A 17825-nucleotide genomic window follows, 5' to 3' on the forward strand; every position below is an offset into this window, starting at 1 on the left:
TCGTCTTCATTTGCCTTGTCATCGTATGCTTCCAGTCGTAGCAAGGGAACCTCGATCTCGGCTGGGATGACCGCCTCGGTGCCGTAGGTGAGGTTGAAGGGAGTCTCTCCTGTGGCAGCCTTCTCTGTGGTTTGGTAAGCCTATAGAACACTAGGTAGCTCGTCCGCCCATAGTCCTTTAGGTCGGTCTAACCGTGCCTTCAGTCCGTGGCGTATAGCCCTGTTCGTGACTTCTACTTGACCGTTTGATTGAGGGTGTGCGACCGAAGTGAAGTTCTGTCGGGTCCCCATGTCTTGGCACCAGTTCTGGAATTTGATCTCCTCAAACTGCTTACCGTTATCAGAAATCAATACCTGAGGTAACCTGAAGCAGCACACTATGTTCTTCCAAAAGAAATTCTGAACGTTTCGGGCTGTGATTGTTACAAGGGGTTCGGCTTCTACCCCCTTGGTGAAATAATCCATTGTGGCCACTAGAAACTTCCTCTGGACTGTTGCTGGTAGAAACGGTCCAAGTATATCGATGCCCCATTGCGCGAAAGGCCACAGTCTAGTGAGATACTTGAGATCGGCAGTGGGCTGATGGTGGATGTTGGCATGTCTTTGGCACTTGTCACACTTTCTAACAAACTCAATGGCATCTGCTTTCATTGTTGGCCAGTCGTATCCCTGTCGTAGTGATTTTTGGGTGAGGGCCCTGCCTCTCAAGTGTCCACCGCACAGGCCCTCATGAGTGTCGTGGAGCACAATCTTGACTTCAAAAGGTCGCAAGCAGTGCAGGTAGGGAAGCGTGTAGGATCTTCGGTAAAACCGTTTGTCTATCATGACATATTTGGCTGCCAGACGCTCTACCCTTCTGGCAGCATTGCGATCTGCAGGGAGGATCCCGTGTAGTAGGAAGCTCGCGAGCGGGTCAATCCAGCTCGACTCTTCTTGAATGATAGGAGCGACCTCCTCTGCCCCCCCCCCCCCGGTTCTCTATGTACACAGTTCTCATGGTGGTATCACTGGTGTTGGCTAACCGGGACAGGGTGTTAGCCTCAGCATTCTCAGACCTCGAGACTTGCCTGATGAAGTGTGACTGGAAGTTGGGCAGAGCCTCTCTTACTTTGGCCAGGTAGGCAATCATGGTCGATTCGCGAGCTTTGTATTCTCCTATGACCTGATTGACCATGAGTTGGGAATCGCTGCAGATGATAATGTTCTTGGCTTTCATTTCTTTGGCTAGAGCTATCCCAGCTATCAGTGTTTCGTACTTTGCTTCACTGCTGGATAACGTGAACTCAAAGCATAGTGCGTACTCCAGCTTCATGCCACTTGGGTCGTGCAGAACTATTCTGGCTCTACTGCCCTACTGGTTCGAGGAGCCATCTACGTGAAGGATTTAGGGCTCCTCATCCCAATTCTCTCTTGGCCTAATTAGGAGAGATGTCGCACTAGCTGCTACCTCACGGTGCTCGGACTCAACTGGCCCGGGAGCTCTGGGCTCGCTCGAGCTGGGGGCCTCATGCTCAACTAGCCTGGGGACTTCGGAGTTGAAAGTGCACTCCGCAATGACCTTAATAGCAGTTCGCAACTTATATTGGAGGTCGTACTCGCTGAGCTCAATGGCCCACTTCGTCAGTCGACCAGAGACCTCGGGCTTGAGTAAGACTTGCCTCAGAGGTTTGTTGGTAAGAACGATAATAGTATGAGCCTAAAAGTACGGACGGAGCTTTCGGGCTATAACGACCAGTGCGTATGCCAATTTTTCTATCTCTGGATATCTCATTTCTACTCCCTACAACACTTTACTAACATAGTAGATAGGTCGTTGGACCCGATCTACTTCCTTTATTAGTACCGAGCTGACCACTTCGTCACTTGCCGAGAGGTACAGCTCTAAAACATCACCCTCCTCGGGTCGGGTTAAGACCGGTATGCCAGCGAGGTACTTTTTGAGCTCATCGTACGCAAGCTAACAATCTTGAGTCCATTCAAACCCTTTGTTTTTAATTGCTTTAAAGAAAGGTAGGCAGTGATCTGCCGACTTGGACATGAAGCGGCTCAGGGCGGCTATTCGGCCATTCAGCCTCTGAACCTCCTTTATTTTTCGGGGTGGTTTCATATCCAGGATGGCCTTTATTTTGTCTCGGTTGGCCTCAATGCCGTGCCGGATCACAATATACCCCAAGAATTTACCCGAGGTGACTCCAAAGACACACTTATTCGGGTTCAACTTCATATTGAATTTACGCAGGATTTCAAAAACCAAATTCAAGTCTTGTATTAAATCGCATGAGAACCGGGTTTTGATGACCATGTCGTCTACATAACATTCTAGTTTTTGGCCAATCAACGGCTCAAACAGTTTGTTTACAAGTCTTTGAAAGGTTGCCCTGGCATTTTTTAGCCCAAAGGGCATGACCTTGTAATAGTACAGGCCGAGCTCGGCTATGAATGCAGTTTTCTCTTCATCAGCAGGGTCCATCCTAATCTGATTGTGGCTCGAGTAGGCGTCTAGAAAGCTTAGCAACTCCCCCGAGGTCGAGTCCACCAGACAGTCGATCCTGGGAAGTGAGAAGCAGTCCTTTGGGCAAGCTCAGTTCAGGTCAGTGTAGTCAACGCACATGCGTCATTTACCATTAGCTTTTTTCACCAAAACAGGGTTGGCCATCCAACTCGGGTAATGGACTTCCCTGATAAATTTGGCTACAAGGAGCTTCTCGGCCTCCTCGTTGATTGCCCTCCATCGCTCTGGGGCTAGGTTGCGTTTCTTATGTCTAACGGGCCTAACTACATGATTAATATTAAGTTTATGAGTTATGATGCTAGGGTCTATGTTAGGCATTTCTAACGCAGACCATGCAAAAACATCTAAATTTTCAAGTAAAAAGTGTACCAGTTTAGATCGTAGGGGCTCCTTAATGGAAGCATCGATCTGAAGAGTTCGGGCTGGGTCTTCCGCCGAGGCCGGGATGGAGACGGTCTCTTCTGTGGGCACGGCTCGCTCCTCGCTTTGGTCCGTAGGTCGCACCAACTCGAGGTCATCGGCAACCTTGGTTTTTCCCTTAAGGGCAACGACGTAGCAATTGCGAGACTCAAGCTGGTCACCTCGCGCTACCCTGATGCCGAAGTCCGTGGGGAACTTCAGGGCCAAGTAGTAGGTGGACACCACAACCCGTAAGGCATGGGTAATCGGCCAACCTACTATGGCGTTATACGGGGAGGGGGTTGCGACCACCAAGAAGTCATGGTTGAGCCTCACTATGCTCGGCCAGGTGCCAACTTCCACAGGTACAGTTACCCTTCCTAGGAGCCGAACTTCCTCTCCGCTGTAGCCTACCAGGGGAGTGTTCGTAAGCTTTAGGTCGCACTCTTGAAGCTGGAGTTGGTCGAAGGCCGCTTTGAAGAGGATGTCTGCTGGGTTGCCCGAATCGACAAGGATGTGCCTAACTTCGAAGTCGTTGATCTTCATCTTTATGACGAGCGCGTCGTCATGGGGTAGTGGACCCCGCATGCGTCATCCTCTGTGAAGAAGATGGGGTCTTCTGTCCTTGGTCACTTCAGTGGGTTCCACTCTTCCCTTCCGGTCTCGCGAGTTGATGCGCGAGCTGCTATTGAGGTGCAACCCGCCATAATCGAACCTCCGACTATGACATGGATGGTTCCCCGAACTAGTCTCTCTTCAGGGGGCTGCTTCTGCGGTTGTTCCGCTTGCCTGCTGGACTCGAGAGCGTCTCTACTTTGCTCCCCTTGTTGACCTGCTTTATTATAATTATTATTACTTTGTACAAAATTTCTTAAATATCCGTGATGGATGAGCTCTTCTATCTCATCGCGGAGGTTTTTACAACTTTCGGTACTATGACCGTGATCTTTATGAAAGCTACAATACAAATTTTTATTCCTGGCGTTAGGGTCGGCCTTCAGCCAAGGTGGCCACTTCACATACAAAGTGTCCTTCAACCGAGGTGTCCTTTCTGCTGCTGGAACTCTGATCCTTCTTCTTCCTACTGTCGCCTTGAGATGGGGATTTTGGCTCCCCCTTTCTTTTTTTTGGGGCCTGCTCGCCTTTCTGGTTGATTTCCTCCTCTGTCCCTACGAACCGATCCGTGAGCTTAAGGAACTCGGTCACGGTCTTGGGTTGGTTAACAACTACGTACCACTTGAACTCTTTGTGGGTGATACCTCGCATGGCTGCTGTGAGGCAAACTGCGGGATCCAGGTCGGGTATCTGCAAACAAGCATCATTGAACCGTTTGATATAACTCCGGATGGACTCCCCTTCCTTTTGCACTATGCTGAGGAGGCTCTCCTAAGTTCGTGGGCATCTTTTGCTGGTGATGAAGTGAGAGGTGAAAACTTGCATGAACTGCGCCCAACTTCTTATCGAGCTGGGTGCGAGGTTTCGGTACCAGGTGCGGGCTACCCCTTTGAAGGTGGTGAAAAAGGTCACGCACATGCAGGACTCACTGGCTCTTTCCAAGTGCATCTGGGACTAGAAGGCATTCACATGGTCATTTGGATCAAAAGACCCATCGTACTTATCCAAAGGAGGGAGCTTAAAGTCCCTTGGAATGGGGACAACAAGAAGTTCTGGAGATAACGGGGAGGAAACTGAGAGGAGAGGGGTAGCTTTCACTTCACCTGAGCATACCTCCTCTTTTCCTTTGAGCTCGGGAGAGACTCAGGTAGCAGTTTGGTGAGCTTGTCGGCGTCTTCGCTGTTGCTTCGCTGGCTTGGCGTTGGTGCTTGATGCTTCAGTGTCGCCGAGCTTGATGGGCTCAGACTACTGGTGGTGACTCAGACAGTAGGAAGCTGAGGCTGCTCCTCAGAAGCGTTCTTGCTGGTACCACGTCCGGCGTTACTGGAAGAAGCCATGAATGCCGGTTTTTTGGAAAAAGAAACTATGAAAACTCAGAGAAAGGCTTTTAGAAGCGTTTCCCACAGATGACGCCAAATGATGCGGCACGATCCGGACACTCCTAGCTAGCTGCTAATTGGCTCCTTGTTGGCAACGGACGTCACCTAAGAAGATGAAAAAGAAGGATTCCTAGGGATTTGCCTGGCGGGAATACTTCGAAGCTCAAGTTAGAACGCTAGGGAGGAAGAAAAGAGTATAAAAGGCTAAGAGTGTAGGTCACGCTAGATTGCCATGCTCACGAGGTTAGCTCGTGAGCAAGTAAGATAATTCAAGTTCAGATGAGAATTTCAAAGTGAGTAGATGTTTGAGAGTGTCCTCTCCCCATCACCAAAAAGGCTTTTATAGGGGTGTTCTTGTCAAATCGGGCGTAACTGCAATTGGGCTCCTGTCGCAACTGTTACATGCTAGGTCTGCACAGGTGATCGTTATAGTGTACTATCTGCCTGGCTAAGCGACACGTCCCAAAGGGGCAGGCACGCCTCCGTCTGTCAAGAGACGTGGGTGTAGACTGTCGAAAGGACAAGGACTGCACCGCCAGTCAGGAGACGTAGCACAGTCTGACCAGTACGGTCTTATCAGATGGATGCTTCCTGAGAGCATCGTATCACTCAGTCACAAGTTATTTCGTAGCGAGCTATCTTTGCCCCGAGCTACTTTGTAGCAAGCTCTTAGGGGTACTTCGAGGTGACCCTCATCAAGATTGGTCTTTGGGGCAGTTCTTCTGCCCAGGTGCTGGAGCGAGCTGGTTTCCCTAGCCCGTGAGCTAAAATAGTCTTGGAGTATTCCCTTCTCAATAGCTCGGGGGACCTGGAGCTCGCGTTGTAGCGAGCTTCCCCTATAGCGAGCTGATCTATAGTCTCGTTACTTAGTTGTGGTCAGGCCATGATGCTGAGTTGTTGCTCCTGTTGAGTCAGATCCACGTGTCGTCGTCTCTGTAGGACGGGTCAAATCATCATCCATCACATACATACATACATATAATACTAATATTTAAAATTATAGAAAATAATATAAATAATATTTATATATATATATATATATATATATATATATATAATTATAACAACTAATTATTATAATTCTTAATTTTTAAATATCAAATGAAAAATATTATATATATTTATTTATTTTTATAAAACATTTTTCTTAAGTCGAGCTCAAACTGAGCTCGAGCTTACGAGCTTTTGACTTGAGCAGAGCTTGAGCTCAAGGTTTTAGATCAAACCGAGTTCGAGCTCGAGCCCGAGCCTTGTACTACGCTGGTGAGCCGAGCTCGAATCCACCCCTACCTATCTATGAATTCCAAACAAGGTCTCAAATGTTTCATTTGAAAATTTAAAGAATGATGGGTAAAATAGTCTTTCATCTTTCAATTAACAAACGTTAACAATAGGGAGGATTTTGTTAATTGTCAAAAACTCAAGGTACTTTATGACAATATTTAAACAATAGGAGTAGAATTATTCAATTTCCTAAAACTTAGGAGGTACTTTAAATGGTACAAGATTATCAAATGGACTTAAACCTTTAACCTATTAGAAATCTAGATGATGTCATGGACTTAAACTTTTAACCAAAAATATAAAACTTAAAACTTTTTACCATAAAAAACCTTAACCCTCTTTTTACCCAAAAATAGGTTTGCTTATGTAGTAAAAATATGAAATACTAAAACATATTTACTCGTATTAATAGTTCAAGGATAAAGTTAGAATTAGAAAAATCTACTAACTTCATTGGAGAAATTATATGGGAATAATAGACATTTAATGTCTTTGTCCACTTAAAAGTAAAATAGGGGTCTAGAAGTCCCTTTATCGATCCCCAAAAGTCTGGAGAGGTTTAAGGTCTTTTTAGAAAACTCAGGGGAGCTTTAAGGGATTTACCCAATAGTCTTATATTTAAAGATGCATAAGTAAATAGGTTGCAAATCAGAGGGTGTCTTAGTAAATGATAATTAACTTCATCACATTAAAACATCTCGGCCTTAGGTTAACTACTTAAAAGAACACCTTACTGTTTGAAAAATTATTTAAGTATCTTAGGTTTATTGTCAATGGACAAAATCCACCCCTACCGTTAGTGTGACATTACAATCCATTGCATGTAATGTCACATGACTTGTATAATTTTTCTTCACTCCCAAATTACCTTTTGCGACCGATTTTGCCCTTCATTGTTCTTTAACTCTTTAGAATAAAACCCAAAGGTTTTCAAACCCATCCTCATTTTTAGATTCACCAGTTCTCTTAGGAAGATTCAATTTTGCCCTAATTTATTTAATTATTGTATATATAAACAGTTTTAAAAATCAAAATTCATAAAAATTAAAATTTTTAATTTTTTATCAATTTTTTAAATAAATAACTTTGGCCCAATGCACGGTTCAACCTGGACTAAGACTCGGTCCACGGGTCAGCCCAACCCACGGCATGGGCCCGCACAGGCCTGGGCTGTGGGCCATGCCGGGCCGACCCCCCAAGTTATCCCTGTGGGTGGCACGGCCCGTTTTACCCCTCTAATTGGGAACCATGGATTGAAGAGATGTGTAGAGACCGCTCATCTGGACTCTCCGGTCGCGTTCTGTGTTAAGCGAAAGTTTCCATTTTCTTGAAGATGAAGCAGCTTTTGCGTTAATGGTGATTTCCTTTGATGGCAAAAATTCAAATAATGAAGCAATTAATGCATCGCAGCAGCCCTCTATGAACTTCAGAAACGTCTTTGTCTTCATAGTTTCCTTCCATCGATTTGTCTCTGTTAGCAACCTGTTAAGCCTCTAAAACCATGGTGAGGGGGGAGAGGGGGTATGGACCATTTATCGAGTTGGGAATTTGTGTATGGGGAGCAATGGGGGTCGTGATGTTTGGCTCCGATAAATAACAAAGACGAAGACGTTGCTGTTCGAACTGACTAGGTGAGGCAAAGAAACAGGGGAAAGAGAACGAAGGGGAAGAAGATGGAGAGAGAGAAAGAGAGAGAGAGAGAGAGAGAGAGGGGCTGGAAGTGAAGGGTGAAGGTGCAGAAGACCAGGATGATGAACGTTACGATGGAAGTGACCTCAGGCGATTCAAATTCTCTAAGTAGTGATACTGAATCAGGGCCATTAGCAGATCTGGGTTTCAATGGCAGATTGGCAACATGTGCTGATGGCTCTAGCGTTGGTGTTGGTGCCAATAGTTGGAGCCTTGGAGGGCGGAGGTGGAGGTACGAGTTTTGAGTTCTAAGGCAAAACAGATCTCGTCAAACCAGAATTCGAGAAGATTCTGAGATTAATTGGCAAAACAGATCTAGTTCTTTTTTTGTTGATTTCTTATGGCTATGTGGCAGCCATCGTCTCGCCTTTAATGGGTGCTTCTGGTCCTGATTTGGCCTCCAATGCATCTTTTTTAGATAACAAAAAACACTCTCTTTCCCTATTATAGCTACTAAAGATTTTCTTGAAATTGATGACAAGAATGAGATCATTGCTGCTCCACGGAGGGGGCTGGAGACGATGAATCTAGGTCGAAGGAAACATCAAAGAGAAAGTGAGAGAGGGGCTGGGCGATGTAGTGACGCTGTAGCTATCGTAGTAACGGTGGTTGCGGACGGTGCATGTAGCAATGGTGATGGCGGGAAATTAAATTTGACGTTTTATTTTTTCTGTTATTATTTAACGATGGTGATGGTTGTTAAAAGTAGTAGGGGTTATTTAATACAATAGTGAAATAGTATGGGTATAATTAGTCAATTTCCTAAAACTTAAGGGAAGTTTAAGAAATTTATGGTTTAGGTGGGCTATAGCTTGTGTCGTGGGCCTGGCCCATGTCAGGATAGGCTATAGGCCAGGCCTTGGGCTTAGACCGAACTAAGCCAAACTTTTTTTTTTTGTTTTTGACATTTTGATTGATTTATTTATTTTTTCTAAGTAAACACTAAAACTAAAATACTTCACTTTGAGCTTTGGGAACAAATTGGAAAAATAAAAAATCTAACAAAGAAATGAAAAAAAATGCTTAAATACTTAACAAAATACAAAATAGACAATAAATTGGAAAAAAAAATAGGACTTTTCTTTCTTGAACTTGAACAATACAATGGTCAATTGATGAATGAAATATAGAAAATAGAATAAAATATAAAAATATAATACAATTATAAATTAAAAATAAAAAAAATATATTGTTGAAAAAATAACAACTAATTTAAATAAAATTGAAAAAATTATAATAATTTTTAAAATTGAAAAAAAAAATTACAATAATTGAAATATTGAGTACACAAAAATAAAAAATATTGACTTCATCATTTTTCTTCAAGTTCCACCTGCATCTTCATCTCCTTGATTTTCATCATCTACTTCAGGTGAAACATCAGGTATAATGGCATGCTCTCCTTTGTCTTATAATCTATCCTTAGCATCCAACCAAACTTTAAGGAGATGCACATCTCTACACTTTCATCATTCATGTAGCTTCTATTGTTGTCCAATGCCCTAGTACTTGCATTAAAATAAGACTCCGATGGAATTATAGACACTGGAGGGGTTATTAGATCACGTGCCATGGCAACAAGGACTGCATAGTTATTTTCGTGTCCTCCCCACCAAGCTAAAGTATTGAAATTATCCTGTTTCTCCGAGTCGAAAGAATCAACTAAAGTAGAAAAACTTGCTTGTAAATAAAAATTAAGTTCATTAAATGAACTTGTTGATGAAGTGATAGTAGATTTTTGCCTCTTATTAGAGACCAAATTTTGTCTTTTCCACTACTAAACTAGTGGAACTTGCACCTGTACTAGATTTCCTATGCCCTAACACTTCAAATTCATATAAATTATACATTTCAAATAATAAACTATTAACTTCTTCTTTTTTATTTCTAATTTCAATATTCATATTTTCACAATATGATTCAAGTAAAATTTTTAAACCATTTTTCCTAATCCTAGGATCTAATATTGTAGCTAACCGATAAAGGGGAGAAATTTTCTCCCAATATTTTTTAAATTTATTTTCAATTATTTCAATAATACTTTGAAATTGTGGATTTTTTCTATATTTTTCAAAACATTCACTAATAAAAAGTATTCGATTAACTAAAAGAGAACTAGTGGAGTAATAAACCCCAAAAATTCATTAGTGGCATCATAAAAAATTTGTAAAAAAATCTTTTATGCAAATTGCCATTGTAAAGTATTTAAAATACTTACAACAATAACTAGGCTAGTATGTAACCACTCAAGCCTAGTAAAACTTAATTTTTTTTTTGTAAAAACCATTTTTCATAAATATAATGACCGGTAAAACAAATATTACTTATATTTGCAACTTTAGAATTAATATTTGATAACATAGAAATTAAATTTTAATTATATGAATAAAAACTTTTAAAGCATATGTTCAATTAGTAAAAATGGATATTTAGCATGCATAATATATTTTGCTAACTCTTGCCTCATTTTTTCTTGGTAATATTTTAAAAGTACCAAAAATCTCACTTCCTATTTGTGCTCATAATGTTTTTTTCCATCTTCTTCTTTCACTATATGGCATCTCAAATGTTTGCCCAAGTAGCTAGTACTACCACTACTACTGTAGCTAAAGTCAATCTTACATTTTTGACAAACGGCTCTCTTTTCCTTCTCCTCAACCTCTTCTATGTTAAATAAGGTCCAAATTAGGCTAATCAACCTAATGCTCTCTTTTTTCTTTCCCTTACCTCTAGTAACACTAGTAGAGGTGGGAATGTTAGTAATATCAACAGTATCTATATCGGTGCTAACGTTATCATATTGTAACTGAACATCGACATCGTTGGCATTGACCACATTGAGGAATTGGTATCAAGAGTGAGAAGAGAATCCGACCATTTTTTTAATTATAAAAAAATAAGTTATTTAATTGCACTTATCTAGATTACCGGTTCAGAATCTCAACTTGATTTCAATGGTTGAAGCCTCAAAATCTCCCAACTTGCTAACTTGAGATACTCAAGCAAGCCTTCTTCTTGTTGAAACTTGAATCAAGTTGAGAATTGGAGAGTAGAAAGAGCATAGAAATATATGTGCGAGTATGATGTACGAAAGATTGAAGTTTGAAAGAGTATAAGAGAGTATGAGAATTGGTGTGATGAAAATGGAGGATAAAGCTATTTATACGAATTGCAAATAATTTAATTCTCTAAAATACCCTAAAAACTAGTCATTTTTTAGTTGTTAGGAGTATTTTGGTCATTATAAAGTGATTTATTACTTTACCTAAATACCCCCTAAACTAGTTGTTATATAGTTATTTGGGGGTATTATTGTTATTTTATCTCCTTCCAAAGTCAAAATACATAAATACCTCCACTATATAGTTGTTTATAGTTGTCAGGGGTATTTTTATAAAAAACCCCAAAAAGTTAAAACTAGTCGTTGGAGTGGAGGTCTCCAATAGCTAGTTCTTCAAGTGGGCCGTGCTAGGCCCGCACTATCATCTTGTGCCCAGCATGGCTCATGAACCATCATTTCGGGTAGCGGGCAGCACGACCCGATTTATACCACTAACGACCATCAAATGTAAGCTATTCTAGACTCTTTGGTGTAATGTTGTGGCCTTATATGAAGTGTTTGTTGGAGATGTTTTTGCACACTATTCATATGTATAACAATGTTTACAAGAAGACGAAAGGGAGTTGACACAAATCCTTAAAATTCAATAGTTTGAAACATATATACCTATCTAAACCTTGTACCTTAGTTTTAGAAGCCTAGTCTAACCTAAAAGGCAAACTGGACCTAGAATCAAGTCCTACCTCAACATGGAATCATCGGCCTAGAGGACCCACTTTGACCTGCATCCTTTGGCCTAGGGGTTTAACTCAACCTGGTGACTTGAGTGAGCACGTAATAGCTGTGTGATACATGTCCCAACATCTCTAAGATATGTCATTGGGTCTGGATGTAGTAGGAATGTTAGGTAAGCACAATGAGTGAGCACATAATAGTTGTGTGACACATGTCCCGGTTAATGTGCCTTTCATTCATACGTTTTTGTTTCATTAGAAATTATTCATTATTTTATTCTCTTTATCAAAATAATTAGAAATAAAAACAATGAAAAAAGAAAACGTAAATGAGTCCCAACTCCAAACACGTTTATGTTTTCCTTTTTTATTGTTTTTATTTTTAATTATTTTGATAAAGATAATAAAATAATGGATAATTTCCATATAACAGAACAAAAATGTTTGGATGAAAGGCACATTAATTGGGACATGTTTCGCACAGCTATTACGTGCTCACTCATTGTGCTTACCTAATGTGCCTACTACATCCGGACCCCATGACATATCTTAGAGATGTAAATCGAGTCAGGTCGTGCCAAGCATGGCATGAATGTGCAAGTAGTGCTGGGCCAGGGTTTTAGGTCTGTGGGCCGGTACAGTATGGCATGGCCCAACACGGCCCATAAAATAAACAATTGTATAGTATTTAATTATTGTATATATAAATAATTGTATAATATATAGTATTTAATGATTATATATAAACAATTATATACATGGTTTTCAAAACAGGACCGGATCGGTTTTGATAGTCAGACCAAAAACACCGAGAACTGATTAGGTGACCGGTTCCATTTTTTGCCAAAAAATGTTGAGTTGGTCAGCAAACCGCTGACCAGACGGTTGAACCGTTCGAACCGTTCAATGGTTTTGACCGTTTTTAAATTTTTTTTGTCAAAACAGTTCGACCATTCGATTTTAAAAACCTTGATTATATACATCAAAATTCATATAAAATAAAAATTTTAAAATCATTTTTTTTGCTCGGACTGGCCCAAGGCTTAGCCCACGGACCAATCCGGCCCATGGCATGGCATGAGCTTGGGCCATGAATTGCACCGGGCCAAACCCCCCCCCCCCTCAAATATCCCAAAAGAGGAAGGCACGGCCCGGGACAATCTGCACTTTGCATGGGCCGCACGTGGGATGTGCCATGCTGGCCCAGCACGGCCATTTTATAACTCTAACATCCGTGGCCAATAGGGTACCAAAGCATAGAATAAAATAAATAACTTTTGCTGTATTTATGATGCCCTAGAAAGTGACATTACCCATGGGTATTTTAGGGCCCATAATTGGACATGGTATTGAAATCAACTCGAGTATTTCATCTCTTCTCCCTAGTCTATAAATGAGAGTGAAAAGAATACATTTTAGGCTAGGTGGTTACCTGTATACCACTTTTACATTTCTTTTGTCTCATGGAGGCTCTTTCATGGCCTAAAGCTCATTGTTGATTATTCCTTTTTTCCTCCTCAATCAGTGTTTGAAGTCACTTTAGAGAATCATCTCACATTGTGGCTGCTTTCTCAAATGGCAAGAGGTGTCATTAAAAAAGGGGCCTGATATTGTTGTGGAACGTCATGATTCCTGGTATTAGCCCTGAACTAAAACCATGTAATACAAAAAGCGAATTCTTGCTAAAATACATTAAAAAATGAACTATATATATATAGTAAAATAAAGCGTTCAAGAATTTTTTTTCGAATTTTTTGTTTTTTTAATTCAGTGTCATTTTTGAAACAGATGCATTTTCCCAATAACCTAAATGATCTCTTCTCCTAAAATCTATCCTAAACTATCTCCACCACTTTATCCATAATTACCTCTAATTCCTATTTATCTCCACAATTATCTCTAATTTAGTAGAGTTTCTCTCCAAAATTATCTCTATTCCTATTTATCCTCTCCCCTAAATAGGATTATTAATTTAAATCCTTCTCAAATATTTAATAATATGTAATAGCTTTAAATAAATAAAATTCAAATAACAAAAAAATTAAATGTTCTATATATTATTTAAATATTTAAATAACTAAATATTTATCATAACTATATTTTAAATAGTTAAAATAATGAAATTATCTAATAAATATTTTTATATTTTTACAAAATATATCACGAAATTATGTTTTTCCCGATCATCAACTTAACTGTTTTTCAAACATTTAATAATATATAATAACATTAAATAAATAAAATCCAAATAACAAAAAATAAATAAATATTTTATAGATTATTTAAATATTTAAATAACTAAATATTTATCATAACTAGATTTTAAATAGTTAAAATAATGAAATTATGTAAAAATTTAAAAAATTTCTTTAAAGCAGAAAAATAATTATACCATAACATTGAAATTAATAATAATTTAATATATTACAAAATTAATAATGAAATTATGTAATAATAGTATAAATTATCTCCCCCACTATCCCCCACTTTCTCCAAAATTACCTCTAATTCCTATTTATATTCTAAATTATATCTAATTCCTATTTATCTCCAAAATTATCTCTAATTTAGTAGAGAGTTTTTCTCCTAAATCATCCATAATTCCTATTTATCCTCTCCACTACTTTTTATTTATATCTATCTAAAGAAAGTTTAGATTAAAAAATTTAAGAATTATTTAAATATTCTGACAAAATTATATATTTTACATTATGTTTATTAAAAACACAAAAAAAATTATACTTTTACAAAATATATCACGAAATAATGTATTAACCATTTAAATTATTTTTTTCCGGATTATCAATTTAAAAGTTTTGTCAAATATTTAACAATATGTAATAGCTTTAAATAAATAAATTTCAAATATCAAAGAATTTTAAACATTTTATAGATTATTTAACCATTTATCATAACTAGATTTTAAATAGTTAAAATAATGGAATTATGTAATAATTTTAAAAAATTTCTTCAAAGTAGAAAAATAATTATAACATAATATTGAAATTAATAATAAGTTAATATATTATAAAATTAATAATGAAATTATGTAATAATAGTATAAATTATGATTTTATGGATAATCAAAATCAATAAATAATTAATATTTTAAAATTTACATATTTTACATATTATTTAAGTATTTAAATAACTAAATATTTTAAATAAAAAAATAATTAACATAGCTAGATTTTAAATAGTTAAAAAAAAATTATGTAATAAATTTAAAAAAAAATCTGAAAAGTAGAAAAATAATTATACCATAATATTGAAATTAATAATAAATTAATATTTTTGCATATTATTATAAATAACTAATTTCACTTATATCAAGTAATAATTCAAGAAAATAAATTTCAAAAAAACAACATTTATTAATAATAATCTTAAACTCTTAATATGTAGTTATTATATAATTATATATACTAAAATTAATATTTATTTTATTTCAGTAATTATTTATTGTTTTTTGTGATAAATGCATTTTCAATGATTATGTATAAATTTATTTTGTTTTCTTATTTAACAAAAAACTTTTAATAATTATTGGAGATTAAACTACTATTTTTTAACTTTTTAAATTTAATTTATTGTACTTGTTGTATTTACTATATTTTTGTTTTAACTTATTGATTAATGAATATTTATTAGAGATTAAACTATTATTTGAGATTATACTATTTATTGATTAAGTTAATATATTTTTAGTACTTATTGCAGTATTTTCATTATAAATATATTTTCAATAATTGTGTATTTTCGCTAAAAAATTTCAATAGTTATTGGAGATTAAACTATTGTTATTTATCAGAGATAAGACAACTAATTTAGCTTTAATTTAGCTAAAATTATGAGTGTTAATGAATTGGTTCGGTCCGGCCGTAGGCTATTTGGCCAACTAAATTGACATGGTTAGGTTGGGGAGTTGGTCAATTGAAACCGACTGACCTTTTGTGAAAACCGACACACTCAAGTTGTATCGATTTACACAAAAGGCTAGTCGGTTCAAAAGATATAAACTTAAAAATTTAATTTAATTTTAAAAGTTATAGTGCAATTATTAAAATTAGATTTATAAAATAAAACATTTTAGAATAAGAAATATGAGAAATTTCTCACTTTTTCATATTAAAAATTATTTAAAATATAAAATATTAATATATATCCATGGTTAGGTCATTCGATTTTGGTCAATTCACAAATGACCAAAGTGAAACTGATCCAAATTGGTCAAATTGGGAATTTTTTAAACCAAAGCCGACGTAAAATACTAGAAGAAAGACCAACTCGGGTCGAGTTGATCGGGTTGGTCAGTTACATAAGTTTGATGAATAAACCTAACTAAAATTAATAATTGTTCTTTTTTAATTATGAAAAATTTATTAAAAGTAGTACCTAAGTTTTGAATAATTATTAATTATTTAAAATTTTGAAAATATAAAACAATTGTATACTCTTATGTGTTTCTATTAGGGTCATTTATAGAAAACACCTTATAGTTTTACATATTTACTTAAACTGACCTTATAGTTTCATTTTACTAAAACATCCAATATATTTTAACAACTTATTTACTTAATCGACATTTCATTAAGGAGTGTTTGTTTTGCCATTAGGCCCATGATTTTTTATTTCAAAAATACCCTTAACACATTTTTAGCCAATAGAGTGGTTGCCTGTGTCTTATTAAGGGCAAAAATGGTATTTTAATTTCTATTTTCTTTTGACTAAATTCATTTAAATGAACATTAGGGTCAACACTATCATTTTCCACTATCATCTAATGGAAGATTGATTAAATCCGTTGCAAATTAGATCAGTTGCAAATTATAAGTGGTGTTTTAGTAAAATGCTAATTATACGGTAGATTTTAGTAAATCCATGAAAATATAAGGGTATTTTAGTAAATGATCATTTATATTATTTATCTTTCACTTAATAAACCCTGTGCATCGCACGGGTCCCCACTAGTATATATATTAAAACAAAGTGGTCAAGAAATTTTCTCCATTGTTTGAATTATTTATTTATTTTTTATTTCATGTCATTTTTAAGACAACCAATGAGATGCACTTTCCCAATAAACTAAATAATCTCTTCTCCTAAAATTTCTCCTAAACTACCTCTCCCACTATCCCCTACTTTATCCAAAATGATATCTAATTCTTATTTATCTTATAAATTATCTCTAATTCCTATTTATCTCCAAAGTTATCTCTAATTTAGTAGAGAGTTTCTCTCCTAAATTATCTCTAATTCTTATTTATCCTCTCCCCTACTTTTTATCTATATCTATTTAAAGAAAGTTTAGATTAAAAAATTTAAGAATTATTTAAATATTCTAAAAAATTATATAATAACTTTAAAACATTTATTAAAAACAAAAAATGATTTTACATTTTTACAAAATATATCACGAAATTATGTACTAACAATTTAAATTATATTTTTCTGAACTACCAATTTAAATGTTTTTTAAATATTTAATAATATGTAATATCTTTAAATAAATAAAATTCAAATAACAAAAGATTTTAAATATTTAATACATTATTTAAATATTTAAATAACTAAATATTTATCATAATTAGACTTTAAATAGTTAAAATAACGAAATTATGTAATAAATTTAAAAAATTTCTTCAAAGTAGAAAAATATTTATAACATAATATAGAAATTAATAATAATTTAATATATTATAAAATTATGTAATAATAGTATAAATTATGCTTTTATGGATAATTAAATTCAATAAATTTTTCATATTTTTTATTTTAAATATTTTACATATTATTTAAGTATTTAAATAAATAAATAAATATTTTAAATAACAAAATATTTAACATAACTAGATTTTAAATAGTTAAAATAAAGAAACTATGTAATAAATTTTAAAAAATCCTAAAAATTAGAAAAATAATTATAACATAATATTGAAATTAATAATAATTTAATATTTTTACATAATATAGTAAATAACTAAATTCACTTATATCAAGTAAAAATTCAATAAAATAACTTAAAAAATAATATTTATTTATAATAATTTTAAACTCTTAATTCGTATTTATTATATAATTATAGATATTAAAATTAATATTTGTTGTATTTCAGTACTTATTAATTGTTTTTTGTGATAAATGTATTTTCAA

The sequence above is a fragment of the Nelumbo lutea genome, chromosome 1 (assembly GCF_056320005.1).
Source record: "Nelumbo lutea isolate HS-2025 chromosome 1, American lotus-T2T, whole genome shotgun sequence".
Lineage (NCBI taxonomy): Eukaryota > Viridiplantae > Streptophyta > Magnoliopsida > Proteales > Nelumbonaceae > Nelumbo > Nelumbo lutea.